A 20,959-nucleotide genomic window follows, 5' to 3' on the forward strand; every position below is an offset into this window, starting at 1 on the left:
GTACCTCAGGCTCTGGTTCAGAGGATGGGAAATAGACTCTCCCTCTCAGAGAGAGGGAGAGTTTAATTCTTTGTGGAAATTAAATCAGACACTGCATGCCAAGCACATGTAGCAGTGAGTGCCCCATATATGGTAGCTGCCTTAATATAATGATAACAAACTTTCTTTTTTTTTTTTCTCATTTAGTACCTTAGGCTTTTACTTATATCAAGGCCTTGAGAGAAAGAGAGAGAATTGTTATATTAAAATCATACTCTGCCCCAAAGCAAGTATGACCTAAAAGGAAAAGAAGGCTAGGGTTTAATGTTGAGTCAGATGATTTCTCTAGTTATCCTCGGGGAAAACCAGCCAAGCAATGAAGTCGGAGGACTATGGTTCATTTTATTCCTCATCACCCAAAAGTAGCTTCTCTGATTTTTCTCTTTTTTTTTTTTTTCTTTTCTTCTTTCTAGGAAGAGGCAAGGAGAGTCGTTTTTCCTACTACTCTTATCATCATTGTTACTTATCTAGTAACAACTCACCATCAGAACATAGAAAGTACTTATCCTTCGGAAACTCCCTTCTGTTACTCACTAATTTGCTTTCAGTTTATACTTTGATGCCAAAGAGGCAGATTCCAGTTAAAAACAAAACAAGGGTGCCTGGGTGGCTCAGCGGTTTGAGTATCTGCCTTTGGCTCAGAGCGTGATCCCTGGTCTGGGATTGAGTCCCGCATTGGGCTCCTTGCAAGGAGCCTGCTTCTCCCTCTGCCTATGTCTATGCCTCTCTCCCTGTGTCTCTCATGAATAAATAAAATCTTTAGAAAAATAAAACAAAACAAAAACCCTGGCTGACACAAGACCTGAATAGCCAACTCACCAAGATAATCATGCCATGCTAGAAAGTTGATTAGTCTTAGAATCTGGTTCCTCTGGGATTCTTGGCAGCAAGAATTTCCTCAAGGCAAAGAGGAAATACAGTAAAGTCTGCCTATGTATACATACAAAGCCCCCATACACATTTTTCTATAAAATTCAAGGGCTTTGTTTTTGGAAAGTTTGCAGGAGTCCTAGTCCAGGGTTAAAGTAGCACGTGAGTGCACCAGTATGTATAAGATGCTCTAGAAGAGCTGTGAGGCAAATAAAAATAAGGAATGGTATCCTGTCCTTGAAGAGCTTACAGTTGTGTGGGAAACCATGAGTCATGAAACCAACGTACACAGAGCAGCCACAATGGACCAGGTTCTGGGCATGGCCCTGAGAACACAGTGAAGAAAACACAAAGGATTCCTGCCCCAGTGCCTTGTGCACCAGTGGAAGAAAGAGAAAGAGGCATTAAATGTAATGAAGTCCTTTGTTTTTGTTGTTGTTTTTTTTTTTTTTTTTTTTTTAAAGGTGTGGAGCCCAGCGCAGGGCTTGAACTCATGCCCCTGAGATCAAGACCTGAGCTGAAATCAAGAATCTGATGCTTAACCAACTGAGCCACCCAGGCACCCCAAGTCTTTTTTTTAAAACTGTGTACAATACATAACAAAATTTATCATCTCAACTATTTTAAAATATGTGGTTCATTGACACTAAGTACATTCCCATTGTTGTGTAACCATCACCACCATCCATCTCCAGAACTCTTTTCATCTTGCACAACTGAAACTTTGTACCCATTAAACAATAGCCCCCCTTCCCTCCAGCAAAAAAAAAAAAAAAAGAAAAAAGAAAAAAAGAAAAAGAAAAGAAAAGAAAAACCTTTGATTGTGAATGTGGTCAGTGCTTTGAGGGAGATGAAGAAGACACTGTGACATAAATGATGGGACAGCAGGAAGGACTCCCACCAAGAGATAGTTGGGGAGGTAGATCAAGAGTGGGAAAGAAGCATAAGCCAGGTAGAAGGAACAGCATGTGTGATGGCTCAGAGTCATGACAAGGTCTGCCCTTTTCAAGAAAGAAAAAGGAGCCAGTATGGTTGGAGCAGGGGCCAGGAGGATGAAAAGTTTTAGTTTAGTGTGCATATGGATGTTTGTGCATCCTTCATAATTCAGCAAAAGCATCCTCACCATGCCCTAAACTAACAAGGCCCATCTGCAGCTTTTTTAGTAACCTGGAGTACAAACTCAGAGCCACTGCTCAGAATTCCAGGCAGTGCCCACACCAGGAATTCACAAAAATCCTTCCTGGCTGGCTGAACAAGTGGATCCTTCCTTGACACAGGACCAGAGAGGGGAGGTCTGATAGGAGCAGGTGGTCGGCATTCTCCTTGCCACCAGCTTCCCATCCCAGTACCCCAGAGTGGTGGGAGGGAGCATGAAGGAATGTCCCTGTGGCACTGGCACCCAGGAGCATTTTTTTGTGAAGCCAGAGCAATGGGTTCTAGATAGGGAGGTGCAGGTTGCGTGAGAGCTGGGTAGTCTGATGGCTGCTCTAGCCAGCTGGCTGTCCTTCCCCCTCTTGATGCAGGGGAGCCAGCCCGGGGTGCCTGTGCACAAAGCCAACAAAGCCAAGTTTTGTTTTATTTTTGTTTTTGTTTTTGTTTCAAACAGCTTGCATATGTTCTTGGTTGCAACTCAGAGGTCTCACCCATGGATCCTGCAAGAGACTCCTTTGACCTGGAAAAATTCATAATGGCAATTAGTTTTACTTAGCTCTTAAGCCGGCCTCTGTTCCTGTAGAACCCTTAAATTTGAGTAGGCCGGGAACCTGATAGCAGAAACTAGTTGGAGCACTGTCCATGTATTTGAGCATTGATGACAGTTGGTGAGACCTATCCCAGATTTCGGCAGCACCATGTTATTCCTCCACTACTTTCACCATAGCCCAATAATTAACAAGGGAGATGCTTCTTTACCTCTCTATACTTTGTAGAGAAGCCTTGCATTACCCTAGAGGAAGGAAGCTTGTATCTTTCTCTGCTACAAAGAATCTTCATCTCACCCATGTAAAAAGGTGAATAAAGTTACTTAGGAGAAAATTGTATTGGGGATTTTTTGTCTTTTTGAAGAGCCAAATGAAGTCTTTTGAAACATAGAAAATTCTTTTTCTCATCTGGAAAGAGCTTACTGCCTGATAGAAGTTGAAGGTTTAACTTCTGTGCTATGAAAGCTTTTTTGGCAGGCTTTAGAAAGTAATCTGTCCATGGCTCTCCCCAAACCTCCCCACCCCCCCCCACCCCCCACATCTGTAGCTTGAGGACCCTTCAAAATAGTAACCAAAACTACAACCAACCTTCAGATGATGATGTCTTGGCTAAGTGACTGCCCACCTTGCATTAAGTGAGGATTATTTCAAAGCAAATGTATTTACAAACAGCACTCAAAAACTGGAATTAGAATGCTAGGCCGGCCAATCTGAAATTTATAATATTTTATTTGTTTAAGCAGAGATGAAATCTGAAATATTTTAGAATCCTGTCTCTTGATTTTCTTTTCCTTTTCTTTCTTAGCTACATAACTCCTCTCCTGAAACAAAGTCTTGTGTGTGTCCCAATATACAAAGCCAATCAGGAACATAGCTCTTGGTCTGTCCCTTTGCCCTTCCCAGCATGTGATGGCCCATAAGGTACCTCCAGGGGATTAGATAGAAGCCACTGGGTCACTAAGTGAGACTAGTTCTCTCTCCTACCCTATGCACATGTCAGCTGAGCAGGCAGATAGATGGCAGAGCCAGGACTGGAACCTTAGGACCTTAAAATACAGTCTAAGGATCAAATAATAATAGCTAATATTTACAGAGGACCTATAACATGCCAGGAGAAGTAATCAGTATAGTTAACGTAGTATATCACATTTAACCTTGCACTGATAGCACAAAGTGGTATTATCTTATACATTCATACACTGAGGAAACTGAATCCCATTGATACACATCAGTCAATAAATGGCAGGGCTAGGACATAAACTCACTTTTGTCTCACTCCAGACTCCACATTCTACTCCACTGGGTATACTGCTTGCTCTCTCATGCCGTGTCTCCAAAACAGAGGATGAACTTAAGCATCTCAAAATTTTAAAGACTTGACTCCCTAAAACCATTTTTTTTTTTTAAAGTAGACAGACAGACAAGACTCAGGCTCTTAAAAATGTGGTCAAGCTGCTACATAAATGGGCGTCGGCTATATCTAAATTGTTGCTTTAAATTTTGCCAGCATAGCTTCTAGGCTGATAGTTTTGTTTGCTTTCTAATATACCTTTGACACTATGTGCAGAGGAATGCTACCGCTTGTCTCTGTGTCCCTCCTCCTTGAAGGCAAGGCAAAGGTGTCCAGGGCCACATGGAGGGCTACTCCCCCAGAAGGCAGTGGGAGGAATTGAAGTAAATGACAGTGTTTGAGAGCTTGTCGATTTCTTTGCATATCTCACAAACATGTATTGACATGTGTTCATCCATAAATAAGACACATTAGTGTTTCCCATTTTTTCTTGTTTGTTCTGTTTCTTCATTTTCGTTGATAGTTCTTTCAAAAACATGTCTAGTAAAGTCTGAGACCTAATTAGAGACTTATCTTTAGATAAATAGATTTATGTCCTTGATGGCCATCATTATCCAGCATAAAGATTTGGAGGACAATCCCAGATAAAGGAAATAGGATCACTCTCTTCTTTCCCTTGGTTGTTTTACATGTGTACTAATTTGTGGATTGTTTGTATTAATGAAAAAAGCAAAACATTCCCCTTACAAAGGGACAAAGACACGTGTCTGCTACACCTCTGCTCCCAAATGCACGGTAAGACTTGAAAGTGAGCCAGGATTTGAAAATGTTGGATTGGGATAATGTTATTTTTAATTTAATATAAAGTGTTTACACTTCATTTTTCTGGCAGTGGACTTACTATGTAGGTGGTGGAAGATTTCCTGTAAGTTTTGCAAGTTCCAGAGAAGGAGGGTTGCAATATATACCCTCCCTCTGTGGTCACAGCCGCAGGAAGGGTGATTTCTTAATCTGCTATAGTTACATGTGTAGGTGAATGGTGGGTATTACAGAGGTGTACTTTCAACCCTGGGACTGTTGCAAGTTCACAGTTACATTAAGAAAAATAAGAGTGGTCTTTTTAGGAATTCTCAATCTTGAGTCTTGAAGAAAGATTTCATCTTTTCCCTAAATGTGTGCCCCGGTCACAATTGCCAGCTACAATACCTCGTGGGTAAAGCGAATATTTCAAGCATGACTGAGCTTATTAAAAGCCAGAGGCGCTTCCTCTACTGGGGTTTAGAAATTTCAAAGGATGGGGGTTGGGGAGGAGGAATCATGGCAGGCCCTACAGAGAGGGCAGGAGGATGGAAGCAACAGGTTCCAAGTGTATCCGCTATGCTCCTGCAGAGCTCTGGGTCGTCCAGGAATGTGAATTTAGGAAGGTAACGCCTGCCCATCTGGGGCAGGAAAAAAAAAGTAGACTTGGTGGAAAATGTAGGCACTGTTATTTAGATGGGAGTGAGAGGTGCAATTGAGGTGGAAATGCATTTAACAGGCTTTACTTATACCAGGAGAGCCAAATTTGCCGAGTGGGGGACAGGTGCAAGTGGAAGATACCTTGAACAGGCAGGTTCAGAATTGGAAAATGGGGAGAAATAATCCATTTCAAAATTTCCAACTGTGGCGTTCAGGCCGGCTCAGTTGCTGAAGCATGCAACTCTTGGCCTCAGGGTTGTGAGTTCGAGCCTCATGTTGAATATAGAGATTACTTTAAAACAACAACAAAAAGTCTTAAAAAAAAATAAAAAAACAATCTACCATCCATGTCAAAGGGGATGTGTGAGTGGATTATCCCAAAGGGGGTCCTGTGGTTTTAGCCGTCTGAGAGATGCCTCTCTGCAGGCGAATAGGGGGCTAGGAACAGAACATCACAGGATAGCAGGGGCCCTGGGCTCAGAGGTCCAGAAACCCAAGTCCTGGGCCCAGCTCTCCTTCATGGTGTGACTCTCGGAGCTTCAGCTGTCCACATTTCCCTTCCTGCCTGTGCCAAGTGAGGATGAAGACATTAGACTGGATGCCCAGTTCCTAGGTTCTCTCAGCTGCAGACAATGATGACTTTCTCTGTTGGGCATTCATCTCACTTCAGAGATGCTCCCAGCTAGGCAAGGCAGCAAAACAAAGGCAGGCAGCCCCGCCTGGGGGTGTGGGGTGTGCCTTTAGGTGAGAAGTCCTCCTGGATGAATGGGAAACACAGCAGCCTTTTCCTGGTCCAGAGCACTCCACTTAGCAAGCATTGCACAGAGCCTGGCTCAAGCTGCAATGAATGAACGCTGACTTCAGGCTTTACCCTGGGTTTCAGGTCACCCTGATTGTTTGCAAAACATGTCCCCCCCCCCCTTTTTTTTGTCCCTTGCCAGTACTTGTTCTCTCTGTGAGTAAAAAACACATCCTGAGGGAGCCTGTGTGCCAGTTTGCAGCAAGCTAGTGTTGGGGCTTCCGTACCCTGGCCTTCTAGGCCCTCGGCTCTGGGACAAGGATGCCCCCGGGAACTTAGGAGACACACGGTTGTTTTGACATCAAATTCGAGGAAGTTACTCAGAGCTTATTCCTTTGAAGGAAAAAGAAGAGATAACTCTTTAACATTTTCAGAACCTTATCTACAATTTATTCAAGTCCAGGATTTTAGATAGATTTTTGAAGAAGAGCTTTGCGCTTGAGATCATTCCTTTTCTTTCTTTCTTTCTTTCTTTCTTTCTTTCTTTCTTTCTTTCTTTCTTTCTTCTCTCTCTCTTTCTCTCTTTCTCTCTCTCTCTCTCTCTCTCTTTCTCTTTCTTTCTCTTTCTTTCTCTTTCTTTCTCTGTCTTTCTCTTTCTTTCTCTCTCTCTCTCTCTCTCTCTCTCTCAAAGCGACTTAGCCAGTTTGGGGTTTTCAGTGTTTAGGGAAAAGTTTAAAAAGTTGACCTGTGAAGCACACAGTCATGTGTTCTAAAAGCTACTGTTTTACTGATCCCTTGGTTTTTCGCAAGTAAACCTTATACATTCTCATGGTATGCCAAACATGTGGCTTTGTGAGTGAGCACCCTCATACTCACTAGAGCTGAAGTGCAATTGGACCCCTTTATGTTTATGAAATTTTGTGCAAATTGCTTCAGTCTTCATGCCAAGGATGGAATCAAAGAATGATTCTTGGACATGGTTTCCAAGTTTGGAGGCTCATTTGTGTTTTGCCTGGTAGAGCTGCCCTGTTTTGTGTGTGTGTGTGTGTGTGTGTGTGTGTGTGTGTGTGTGTGAATAAAATTAGTCCTAAGTGGAGGCTCATTTGTGTTTTGCATGGTAGAGCTGCCTTGTTTGTGTGTGTGTGTGTGTGTCTGTGCGTGTGTGTGTGAATAAAATTAGTCTTAAGTGTTAAGTTTTTCCGTCTTTCAAAGAAAATTCTTTTGAAGCCTGAAAATAAAACTATAGTATAAAACAAATAGTGTTTGGGAGGCAGTAAAAAGATGAAGATGTGGGGTGGAGGGGGAAAGTTGCTCAAATAGGAAGGGGAGAGAGACCCACCTATCTCCCAGCACACCCTGGGCTTCCTGCACATCATCCCTTCATTTGGCCTGCGGCGGTCAGGTCACTTGCTGTCATTACAGGCCAGCTAGTGACAGCCATCTGAAGGGGAAAGCCCCTGAACTTTCCACCCTGCTTTTCAGAGCTAACAGTAGGCTTTGTCGTATTTTGCTTCATATTCTGGTTTTCTTCGAGGCCTAAGTGATGTTGGGCCTGCAGCAATACATTCACTTTATAATTTGACTGATACTCTGGGAAAAAGCTGAATATCTAAAATCAGAAATGATACTAGCTATTTAATGGTTCAGAGATCAAATAAAAATATACTCTCAGAGGTTTCCTATTTAATTGGAAAAAGCAGAAGGTACCTGTGAGCCCATCTCCACTGGGTATTTACAACGTGAAACACACTCTTTCAACTAGCATTTTACACATGAGATGCCTATGTTAGCACTTCAGTTTAACCCAATTTTACCGATCACTTACAAAAAACCAAAAACCAAGAAATTCAACTCCAAAGATTAAAAAAAAAAAAAAAATTAAGTTGGGGGAAGGAGAGTCTTAAACTTGGAATAAACCTTTCCAAAGTATAGAGTCAAGATTTTTCCTCACGTGAAACTGGCAAAATGATACTTATCCATAGGACTGGATTTATATCACCAACATAGGATTTAAGTACTTTTAATGCTTTCTGACAAGGGTGATAACATTTTTATCAAAACTACTGCCCTACCACCACCACCTCTACCACTCACAAAAATAAAAACACTAAACAAAATCAAATATAAACCAAGAGAGTTCTGGGGAATGATAAGGTATTTTTGGTTTGGGTGTTTGTGTTTTTGTTTTTTGAGTTGTTGGGGTTTTTTGTTGTTGTTTGTTTTTGGTAACAATCTTTGCAAGGACATTCCAATATCCTACATTTGTATGTTTTTCCAAGGCATTTTTGAATCATTAACTAGATGAAATAAAACTTCAGTGAATTTTTGTGGGTGTAGGTGTTCTGTGGTCCAGTTCTCCAGAACTGATCCTCAGAAGGTTTGTGTGGTAATTCTGTGAACTAGAATGTGTACGATCGTCTGGGACACCCTGTTCCCCTTGTTTCCCGATAACAGAGCTTACTGTACTTGGAAGTCTGGTGAATCTTTTGTGGTTTTTCCACAGTAGTAAAAATACTTTCATGTTGGGAAATGGGGCCAATAATCAGATTAGATAATGGAAAAGAATAACGTGGTGTTGTAGCATAACATATGCTCTAAAATAGATGTTTACAAGTCTGAAAGTGCACCATCAGGAAGTAACACAATCAAAGGAGAAAGGAACCAAGAATATAGAGAGGTAAAATGACTAGAAGCCAGTACTGTTACTATTCATGCTCCTCAGGTAGATTTGGTTACAGAAGAAGAGAGCATTTTTCTCTTAAGCCACCTAAAATTTTTTTTCAAGATACAATACTGCATTTAAAAAGCATATACTCTTTGGGGTGCTGGGGTGGCTCAGTTGACTAAGCATCCAACTCTTGATTTAGGCTCAGGTCATGATCTCAAGCTTGTGGGTGAGCCCTGCATAGATTGAGCCCTGCCATCAGGCTCTGTGGTGAGTGTGGACCATGCTTGGGATTCTCTCTTTCTCTCTCTCCCTCTGTCCCTACCCCCTCTGCACTCTCAAAAAAATAAAATAAAAATAGAAAATAAAATGAAAAGCATATATATCTTTAAGGGCTAAAATTTAAATAATTAGCAAAAAATCTCCCAAGAAAATGGGCCAGAGACATTGAAAGCCAGTTAACTCAGGAGGTACTGCAAGTGACCAAGAAATGGGATGGGGGAGGGGGCAAAAATCCCAACCTCACTGGCAGACCCAAAACTGAGATGAGATACCTGTTTTCCCTTCTGACATTAGGAAAGAAAGAAAAATTGGCTTAAGGGCCATTTCCCCTTTCCTTTTACAAAGATGAGCCACTCTTGAGGCTGTTATCAAAGAATGTGTTAGTCTCTAGAAACATTTTTCAAGAGGACCCTGAAGGGCTTTGCAAGATTTTTGAGGTCATTGACTAGGTGTGTAGCCTCCCAAGGAGGCAGCTTTGGAGGAACTGTTCTTATTTCCTCTACACCTGTGATGAGGCTGGACCACAATGCATCTGTGTATACAGGTGTGCACATACAAATGTAAATTCCACACATACTGTAGAAATCTACCTCTATAAGTACTTCATTCATTTATCATTGTGTCCTGGTGAAACACTTCACTTGTTGACAAGTTTTATCCAAAACTTTGTCTGTTGGTCTCTAAATAGTAGTTGCCCTGCAAGTGGTTGCATTCAGTTCAATTTTTCTTTAAGATTTTATTTATTTATTTATTTATTTATTTATTTATTTATTTATTTGAGAGAGAAAGAGAGCGTGAGAGCAAGATAAAGCATGAGCTGGGGGAGAAGCAGATGGAGAGAGAGAGGGGTAGATTCCTTGCTGAGCAGGGAGCTCGATGTGGGACTTGATCCTAGGACCCTGAGGTCATGATCTGAGCCAAAGTCAGATGCTTAACCTGCTGAGCCATCCACGTGCCCCCAGTTAATTCATTTAAATGATGTTGACATAAACGTTTATATATGTGGAAAGGGGCTTTTGTTTGGGTTGTTGTAGCACTATACCTTTTGGGCTAACAATTTCTGCCAAAATAAATAGAAAGAAGTGATAGCTATAGACCATGGAGCTCCCCTAATGGGCACGTGCCATAAACAATCTATCAGTAGCATTGATACTCGGTCAACACCAAAAAGGCATGCAATTGCCCAGAAATGGGTACTACCACTGGTTTTAAGAGCTATAGCCAAACCCACAAAGCTAGAGGCCTCTCCCTCTGAGCTTGGCCTCCACTTGGACAAAACAGCCCCCAATTTGTCCCTCCAGGACATAGGCCTGCCTTGTTAGGAAATCAGTGAAGTTTAGTAGGAGCCCACAATACCTCACATAACTCTGTGTACAGTAACAGAGAATGGAAATAGGACTGTAAGCACGAACAAGCAGACCAGTTATAAATATAGAATACTCTTTCAATTCCACTTTAGTTAGTCATGGAGGGACAGTGTGAGTTTTATAAACTTATAAGGAATATACAAACAGTTCCAAATTTAAAATAACTTGGAGTAATTTTTAAGTGTGTGAAAAGAATATTTTTTTCCACCCTGTCCATTTAAGCATCTGTGACAGGCAATAGTAAGTGATGGGTGTCTTTACGTGCTCATGCCTGGCGGTCACAGCACTGGGAAGGGTTTCAAAAGAATCACCCATTTGTCAGTGAAAGACTCAAAAAAAGATGGGAGATGGGGGCGTGAGTTGTGTCTGATGCAGACACTTGGTGTTCCCATGTGAAGAAACAGCCACAGACTGCCCTCACTGTAGTCCTCCTGGTCCCCTGAAGCATTCCCCCCTCTTTTCCTTAATTTTTTTTCCCATTGAAACTTACCCATGTCTCCCAAATTTGAATGTAGGCTTTGAATATGAGTTTATTTTCTTAAAAGATTGATTGATTGATTGATTGATTTGAGTGGGGGAAGCAAAAAGGAGGGAGAAGGAGAGAATCTCAAGCAGACTCCCCACTGAGCACAGAGCCTGCCTCTGGGCCTTGATCTCATGACCCCAAGATGATGATCTGAGTCAAAATCAAGAGTCAGACACTTAAGTGACTGAGCCACCCAGGTGCTTCTCAGTTTGTATACTTTAAATGGGTGAATTGTCTCAATAAAGCTGTTATTTAAAAAAAAAAAATGTGTGAAGGAAGAAAAAAAAATCACATAGCCCACAGTAACCCAAACCAGCTCAGTTAGAGGAGGATTCCTGACCTGTCTTCTGCTCCTCACTTAGCTTTGGTATTACTTGTGATTCTGCATTGTGTCATTGCACTGATGGCTGTTCTTTCTTTACTCTTCTTACTAATTAGCTCTTGAAATTTTTACTTAATAATGGGGCTATCTACAACTTTCCTCTTTTTGGTTTCTTGGTTGGTTGGTTGGTAGCTTGCTTGTTTGCTTTCTTTCTTTTTTTCTTTTTCTTTTTTCCTTTCTCTCAGTGTTCTGCCTAGCACTACTTCTTGGATCTTGGAGACTTAAGTGATCTAGTGGGCACTATCTGTAGATGATTATTTCTTTTGCTCATTAATGAAATATTCAGTAGCCAGTATGAAATGTTTTCCCAGAACTCTTGGCTTACCTTGTGTACTAGACAGTGAGTCTAGTCTTGGGAGCTTGACTATTTCTTATTTCTGTAAGCCTTGATTATATGTGCTTATGTGCCCAACCTAGGGGAAGGCACAGAACTCGGGTTTTTTTTTTCTTTTTTTTTCTCCTCTGTGACCAAATTTTCAGTCTTGCTGAGACATATGAATTGGTGAAGGAAATGAACTCTGGTTATCTAATCTCATGAGTAAGACTTGTTTGGGTGACATGGGTTCTGCAGGTCACCAAGTCTCCCTGGGTCTTGCTGGTCTGGCTTCCTGATAGCACATTTATATAGAGTTGCATTTGCCCCATAGAATGTATGCCAATTCAGTGTCTTCCAGTGTTGCCACTGAGCAGTGACATTTAATGATAAACCTGATGGGGCTCAGCCTTGCAAATTTGTGCTGGAAAAAGAAAATGTCCTTGAGGGTTCTGTTTGTTATAACTCCATAAACAAAGAAGGCTTAGTGGGCCCATGTTATCTCCTTAATATCACCTGGAGGCATGCCCCTTTTCTAGAGTGTCACGTTTCGTGGGTTTTGTCCTTCCTTCAGACTAAGTAGTATACCTCAGGGAGGGGGAAAGGATGCTAGGGCTTGTGATTTATTTTTTTTCCCAATGGAGGCATGCTTAAAAAGAAAAGTGGCAGAAGAAGGACATCTTAGCCCTTTCCTTTTAGGCGACACAGACCAACTGAAACATCGTGCCACCACAGAACAACGTGAGTGAAAAGGCAGCCACCCCTAGTCCTGCAGATCTAGGTTTCAAGCCCATGTTTACAGCTTACCAGTGATTAAATTGGGCAGTTAATAACCCTGGACAGTGATTAAATCTCTATGCCTCCATTTGGTCAGCTACAAATGAGGATGATGATACCCCATGTGATTATTAGGAAGATTAATGTATATAAGGTACTGAATGGATTGTCAAGCATGTGGGAAATGTCCCCATGAACGTTAACTTTATGTGAACCTAGAGACCTGTATTCAGATCAAAGTTGCATCCATATAGGAGAGTCTCAAACAGTTACTACGAAAAAGAAGACAGGAGTTTTCAGCAATTAGAAGCTCAGAATAAGCTATCTCGGTGTGATGCTGATAGTTAAAGATCCTTCAGAGATTACCCCAAGGATGTTGCCTTGGTCACAGAAGACCACCATTGGTCTCCTAATCACCTGGTATTCCATGCTGTCCCAACTACTTTTGCTGTGTTAAGAATAGGTTTGAGGGCAGATGTTAAGAAGCAATGGTATTCATGTATGTTACATGAGTATAACTGAGTAAGGCACTCGGAGGGAGGCCAGAATAACTGGCTCAGAATTCTGAGGCTGAGTATTTGCAAGTCTGACCTATGAAGAAAGCCTCTCTTCCCCCTGAGTATCAGACAGCTGAATGAGGCCTTGGGAGTGCGGAGTGTGCCAGGGAGGGAAATGCATTCTCTGGGGGTATAAGGAAGTACTTGGTCAAGGTTGGGGCTGCCTGGCCTTTGAAATAGCACTTTGTCTAAGGTAATGAACCCCTGAGACATTGCTTGAAGGCTTACCTAGGTTTTTATAGAGAAGTACCTGAGACAGGCATGAGTTGAGTGCTCTCTGAACTGTCTTTCCAGTCTAAGACTCTCTGCTTGGATGACAGTGGTGAATATGACTGCATAAGTACTTGTTGCTTCTGAACTAGAGACAGATCTAATGGCCCTAGGAGCTTCTTGCACAAGACTGCCTGCTATTATTGCATGTTCCAATGTGGTCCCCTTAGGTGGAGTGGAAGGTTGAAGAAGACCATTAACTGGGGAGCTCAGGGGAAGGGGTGGTGTGGTGAGGAGCAGACATATGTAACTTCTTGCTCCTCTCTATAAACCCCAGTATTCCAGAAAATTAACAGGTTCAAACACTGTGGCCCACCCTTTTTGCTCACCAGCCCTTCTGTGCTCAGTGGGAGTTTTGTTCCCAGGCCTCTCTGTGTCTGCATGCATTCCCAAAGGCCCTGGTTCTCACCATAACCTTTCCAGTGGGCGCACTGAATACTTTTGATCCAAAAGAGAAGACCAAGTATCTTCATGATTGTAACCATTAAAATGTCTCTCTTTCTGGCTGCTACTGTGTTGGAATGTTTTCCCCAGCACAGGAGGAGGTTTCTTTTGGCATAGAGAGGAGAAACATTGTTGCAAATGTGACTTCTTTTGTGAACATTTAAGACATGGGTTGCCACTGGAACTTTCTTTTTCTGTTGGTAACTGATTTGGCTTACCCAATATCATTTTCTAGGCAGAAGCTTATCTTGGAGTTGTTTTAAGCTCCACCTGGAATTTCTAAGCAGTGGTTCTCTAGAGTTTTCCATTTGCCAGTTCTCAGGATGTTAAGAAACTTGACAGTCGATTCTTCTTGTCTTCCTTTGGAGAAAATTGTGCTTTGCTATATATATGTGTGTGTGTGTGTGTGTGGTGTGTGTACACATATATATATGTGTGTGTATATATACATATACATATATATACACATACACACACAATACATGTATGTGTGTAGCTCACATATAGTGTGGTACCAGGGTTATTTAGTTTTATTTATGGCCTCTAAGCATTTTCACATAAGCCTGCTTTTCCATGCTAGCTGACTTATTTAGAGAACTCCAGACTAATACACTGGGATAAAATATAGCAGCTCTCCCTGAACTAGGGAAACCTTGATGCTCCTCGCCACTCTGCTCCCATTGATAGAGCTCTTTGCTTTGGGGTGATGGGTAGGGAGGAGTATGTGCATGAGGATAAAAGGGAGGACAGATTGAAGGTTATTTTATGTAGTAAAAGTATCCAGTGAACACCAAGCAACACATCTCTGACTGAACTTATCTTTCTGTCCCTCTAAAACACAAAAGCTCACTACACTTCCCACATTCTCCAGATGTATCTTGAATCTGCCTGCTTCCCCTCACCTGCATCACCGCGTCCTTGATCTAGACCAGCATCATGGCTCATGGAGATGGCTACTGCAACTCTGTGGGCCACCTGTCTATCCTGTTTCCCACTCAGCATCCAAAATGATCCTCCAAAACTCCTACTTGTGGGTTAAAGGGCCCTCCTCAAGTCTCTCTACCTCCCGTGTCACCCTCTTCCCTCTCTGTCTCCTGCACCCCTCCAGTCCTGAAAACCTTGGTCGGTCACACATTAATCCTGAGTCTGGTTCTCTTGGCCCATGCTTCCCATCAGCCCCACCAACACCTGCTAGCTCCTGCTGGCTTTTCAAGCTTGGGTCTGGCAGTCCCTTCTCCTGGAAAGCCCTCCTCACTGGTCCCTTGCTTGCCCCTCTTGATACAACCATTGCCTGCCCTCTGGGTGGGGAGCCCTAGGAGGGCTGGCTGTCTTATGCTTGTCAGGACCTAGCCTAGGGCCTGGCTCATAAGGCTGATGATATTTAACAGTCAAAAGGAACCTTTCTCATCCCTTCACCTATGGCTAAGTAATACCTGGAGGACAATGTTGACAGCCTTGAGTGGACTTGGGCATTCAGCTGACATAGCTGGTGTCTTTCACTTCCCCCGGCCCTCCATGGTATCTTATGGAATCAGCTCCTCCCCTGGCAGAACAAGAAAACCATAAAATTTCTCTGGCCCCTGTATGTCTCTGATGCACTTTGGAGTTGAAGTGCACTTTCCTGGAGTTAGGAAAGGCATCTTTTTTTTTTTTTTTAAATGGAACAGTGGTGTGTCACTTAAGGTAGCCAAGAAATCATTGTCTTTAAACTAACCTGTGTTCTGAGTCAGAAGTTTGACGTCATTCAGACATCCACGAACCTGTTTCTATTCTTTAGAAGTTATTTGGGATAAAATTGTGACTAAGTGGCCCCCTTTCCATTTTTTGTTCCTTGAGAAGAGGTAGAGTTTCCTACCTTCTTTTCCCTTCCAACAGAACACTTTATAATCATATACATTTTTTAAATGGTTGCTTTTGAGTAAAGTTTGTTAACTCACGGGCAAGAACAAAAGTAAATGTTTAAAAAACAAAACCAAAAACAAACCAGGGACTCCTGGGTGGCTCAGTGGTTGAGCATCTACCTGTGGCCCAAGTCCTGATCCTGAGGTCCTGGAATCAAGTCCCACATTGGGCTCCCTGCAAGGAGCCTACCTCTCCCTCTGCCCATGTCTCTGCCTCTTTTTCTGTGTCTCTTACGAATAAATAAATAAAAATTTTTAAAAATCCCTAGAAAGAACTTACTGAATATAAGGACACTGGGGAGAGAGAATGTTAAAGGCTGATGTGTGACTTATTTCCCATTCAAGAATGAAGAGAATGAGCTTTTATATGCAGCGCCTCATTTTTATGTGGCTGTGAACCCAAATCAGTCCTTTCAGTGGTAGATGTGGGACATGCCTTAGCTTTTCTGACAATTTAGATCGGCTATTGTTTTTATTCTTGGTCATCCTAAGAATTCCAATAAGTAGAAGGATCTTGTGAGCAAAATAAATTTGCTTTTCCCCTGTATATCTGTTAGTTTATAGCAGCTTCCATTTTCCTTTTATTTGGAAAAGTAGAAATGCCTTTAATCACATTAGGTGTGCTCCTTCTTCATGGAAGCCAGGGAAGAGGTTCCCTTCCTGTCTCCCATAGCTCTGTAATTGGAAATTTGGTAACTGAACTAAATTTTAAGTTTTGGCATTTGTATGGAGCAGCCATCCATCTGCTGGCGAGATGCACTGACCGGGGCTTTTTGAGAAATCCCTTAATAGTCCTAAACACTAATAATATTTATATACATTGAAATGAGACAAAATTTACAGCAGGCTTCTGGGGCTGACTCCAGGACTCTAGTCCTGAACTTCCCACATGTTCTCCTGCCTCCCAGAATCCTCTGATTCTGTGGCAGCCGGGGGAACACCAGCTTCTGTCCCTGGAGCAGCCTCTTTCCATTTTTTGTCCAGCAAACAAGTCACCTCTCTCCTTTTTCCTACTTCCCCATCACATTCCATTTTTATTCCCCTCGCGTAAGGAACCCCTTGATTTGTGATCCCTTTAAGAGGAATTGTTCTGCTTATAAATAACATGATTTTACCTAATTTAAGCTTTGCTGAAATTCCTTCTGAAGGCAGCTCTCATTGCTAAAACAGAACCCTAATTCCCCAACCTGTGTGCTACTTGTGGCAAGAACTGACTGACCATGGAGTTTCATGTAACATGTGCCTTTGAAGGGTCTCAGAGGACCACTGCCCAGAGATGCCATTTCCATTGGAATGGGGAATGGAATGCAAAATATATCTGCAGATACTTTGTCAGGGTTTTGGATTTTTTTTTCCTTTCTTTCTCCTGCTGGAAATGCCCAACATTTGCATCTGGGGAAAGCCAATTCCCAGCATGTGCACAGGGATATTTTTTTCTATTCTTTTCAATGCTCTTGAGTTTTTCATACTATTTAGTATTAATGTCTGTTACTTAAGATTTTACATTGCATGTAATTTAAATTATAAGTAAGGGAAAGGGGGCTTTGCAAGCATATATTGGTCCCACTTAGGCTCTGTTGATGAGTGTAAGATCCTTTTTTTTTTTTTTTTAAGATTTTATTTATTTATTCATGAGAAACAGAGAGGAGAGAGAGAGAGGGGCAGAGACACAGGCAGAGGGAGAAGCAGTCTCCATGCAGGGAGCCCAATGTGGGACTCGATCCTGGGACTCCAGGATCACACCCTGGGCCAAAGGCAGCACTAAACCGCTGAGCCACCCAGGCTGCCTGATGAGTGTAAGATCCTTAATCAATTTTCCCTTCCTCCAGTCACCAAGCATGGTGGTGGCTGATGCCTGAGAGCACCTGCCAGGGACTTCAGTGCTTCTAGTGGGGTGTCTGCTCCACACAGCTGGTTGGTGCTGACCCTAGAGACTGAACACAGGGTTCTTCAGCCAGTTTCATTTTAGCCACATGAACCCATGGGTCTGTTATATCATAAACCTCATAGGGGCAGCAGGACAAGCCTATATCTCTCCTCTCCCCTCACCTGATCCCTCTCTGTCAGTTCTGCCCCCTCTGGTCATTGTAACCTCTATGCTACTGCCCAACAACCTTCCCAATTTGAAAATCTGACCGTGTTCTGCTTAGGATCTTCAGTGATGCCTGTCAGCCACCAGTCAGCATCTAGCCCCCTGCTATCTTCACAGGTACCTGGTCCTCCCACCACAGTCACTGGACTGCCTTTACACACATTCCCATGTGATCTCATCTGTGCTCTTCTTTATTCTTATCCTCCTTGTCTTTCACCTTTCAGCTCCAGCCTCAGCACCTCTTCAAAACTGTCCCTGGTGCCCAGAGCATGCCATGAACCTCCACTCACCCCTGTACTTAGCTGGCATATTGCCCATTCCTTGAGGGCAGGGTCTGGCACACAGGTGCAGCATGTTGCTAAGTGGATCAACAACTAAGGATAAATGGACTTATGTTCCTCTTATTACTTTAAAACCCCGTACTAAAAGAGAGACAGCTTGTCTCTTTAGATCTTGAGCCTTGGAGTTACCTCCATAATGGATATATTTAAAATTAAGTAGTTGTTGAATCTATTTGATAATATTAAATGTCTTCAGGTATGAGATCTGATAGTAGTGTGTGTGTGTGTGTGTGCGCGCGCGCGCGCGCTCACATTTACTACAGATAATACTAGGCTTGTAAATTCAAATTAATGTTACACTCTTCAAGATTATCACCTTGGTGGACAATAGATGTATCGCCACATTTTTGGAACTATCTATAACACATACTATTTTTGCTGTGCTCAGAGATACTTTCTCCTTGTTATGTATTGGGTAGCTTAGTTTTTGGAAATAGCCAGAAGTCACTGAGGCAATTCTGGTAAACAAAAGCAATATAAACCAACAGGAATGGTTTTCTTCTTTGCTTATAAGTAGCCCTGAAGGTGTGTCTCAGGATTTTTTCAGTTGAATCTAATGAATAGCAGGCACATAAATAAGATAAAACTTTTTTATTTCTCTCTCATATAGAAAAGTCTAGAGGTAGGCAGTTCAGGGTTAGCATTTTGGGGGACCAAGATCCTTTTGTCTTGTTCCACCTTATTTTCTTTTTAAGAACTTATTTACTCATGCAAGAGACACAGAGAGGGAGCACAGAGAGAGAGAGGCAGAGACACAGGCAGCGGGAGAAGCAGGCTCCCTGTGGGGAGCCTGATATGGGACTCAATTCTGGGACTCGATCCTGGGACACTGGGATCAGGCCCCAGGCCGAAGGCAGATGCTCAACCACTGAGCCACCCAGGCTCCCCTCTTGTTCCACCTTCTTAATGGGCTATCTCATGTCCAAGATGGCTAGTTGAGCTTGATGCATTGCTTCTGCATCCTAGCTGGCAAGAAGGAAGGGCATGCTCACTCTGTTTGAAGGAACTTTCCGGTAAGTACCAGCCAAAAAAGTTTTATTATATCTCACTAGTTAGGACAGACGTCACTTCTAGCTATGAGAGAGACTAGGAGATATAATATCTACCTGAGTGGCAAAATGCCCAATTAAAAATCAAGGTCCTATTACCAAAATAGATAAAAAGAATAAATAATGGAAGCCAACCTATGGTCTCTGCCAAAGGATAATTTCAAAGGAGAAACTTGCAATATTATTTTAAGAAGCTTGAGAGTATCATGAGAATTTATCTGTTTTCTTCAGAGGTGACTATTCATTTGAATGTCCAAGTTCTGATGTTCATTTTTAAATTCACCTATTTGCAGTAAAATAGGAGCTCTTGGATGCAGTTAGTGGGGTGTAAATTGGTAGAAACTTTGCAAAGGACAGTTTGATCTGGCCAGGTCAATTCTGGAAATTTATCCTAAGTAAATAATTAAAGATTCTCATGAAGACTGCAGTGTTCATTATATTAATAAAATGTTGGGAATAAACAAAATGTTTCATAGTAGGAGACACTTTATAACTTAAACTATACTGTGAGATGCAATGCAGCTGTTAAGTGATTATGGAATTCACAGTATATTATGCCAAAAAAAAGAGAAAAGGTTTCAGGATGATTTGTTCCTTTTTTGTAGATATTTATATGTACATGCACATGTATAAGAAGGGACCTGGGGGAATCCACATGAATATATTGATAAAGTGGGCGTTGGGGGCAGATGGACTAGATGTGCTGTATATTTTCATATCTTATTTGTGATCTCTGATTTTTTTGAGCACGTATTTTGTTTATAAGGAAAAACAATGATAGAATCGTCACTAAATAATGCATTTCAGAGTAAATAATATATATATTTAAATAATTTTGTGTTGTTTCCCAGCTCAAGAAAAAGTAGGAAACATATAATGCAAACCAGATTTCATATTTTGTTGATTTATACTTTATTTGCTAGTGAGGCTAACAGCCCCATAGAGTGTGATCATTATGTCGTCGTTATGGAAATAAAATGCCAGCTCATCTACTTGGGACATGAATTATGGATCTCTGATTTTTAGACACTGTTTTCACTTAAGTTTAGCAGAGTGGCTCAGAAAAGATGGTTTGTAATATACTGTGAGTCCTCTGGGCTGGGAGACACTGCCCAACCTCCCCCTTTTTTTTAATTTTGAGAATAACAATCAGACACAGGGACTTCTTGAATATATAATAGGTTAGAATATGTGAATAGGTTAAAACCATCATTTTTTGGAGTAAGACCATTGATACACAAGCAGACACAAACTTTTCTTTTCTTTCTTTTTTTTTTTTTTTTTAATTTATGATAGTCACAGAGAGAGAGAGAGAGAGAGAGGCAGAGACACAGGCAGAGGGAGAAGCAGGCTCCATGCACCGGGAGCCCGATGTGGGATTCGATCCCAGGTCTCCGGGATTGCGCCCTGGGCCAAAGGCAGGCACCAAACCGCTGCGCCACCCAGGGATCCCCAGACACAAACTTTTCTAAAGCCATTTTGTAAACCCAAATAGTATCAACTTTACTATATTTCTAGTTTAATCATTTTAAAAACAAATGATTTTTAAGTTATTTTTAAATATTTTTACTAATATATGTAATAAAATAATTTTTAAAAGAATCATTTGTGCACACTAAGGCTTTTCAAGGTATTTCAAGGAACACATTCAAAATGCAGAATGGGGATGCCTGGGTGGCTTAGCGGTGGAGAGTCTGCCTTCCACTCAGGTCATGATACCAAGTCTGGGATCAAGTCCCACATCAGGCTCCCTGTGAGGAGCCTGCTTCTCCCTCTATGTCTCTCAAGAAGGAAGGGAGGGAAGGAGGGAAGGAGGGAAGGAGGGAGGAAGGGAGGAAGGGAGGAAGGGAGGAAGGAAGGAAGGAAGGAAGGAAGGAAGTCTTTTTAAAAATGCAG

At 42.0% G+C, this 20,959-nt stretch overlaps 1 protein-coding gene across 2 annotated transcripts in view; it reads left to right on the forward strand.

Annotated features, from left to right (window-relative positions):
• Positions 1-20,959, forward strand: part of IGF1R (insulin like growth factor 1 receptor) — a 303,627-nt gene that overhangs the window by 210,893 nt on the left and 71,775 nt on the right. The gene's annotated exons all lie outside the window — the stretch shown is intronic.

This window comes from Canis aureus, chromosome 2 (genome assembly GCF_053574225.1).
Source record: "Canis aureus isolate CA01 chromosome 2, VMU_Caureus_v.1.0, whole genome shotgun sequence".
Classification (NCBI taxonomy): domain Eukaryota; kingdom Metazoa; phylum Chordata; class Mammalia; order Carnivora; family Canidae; genus Canis; species Canis aureus.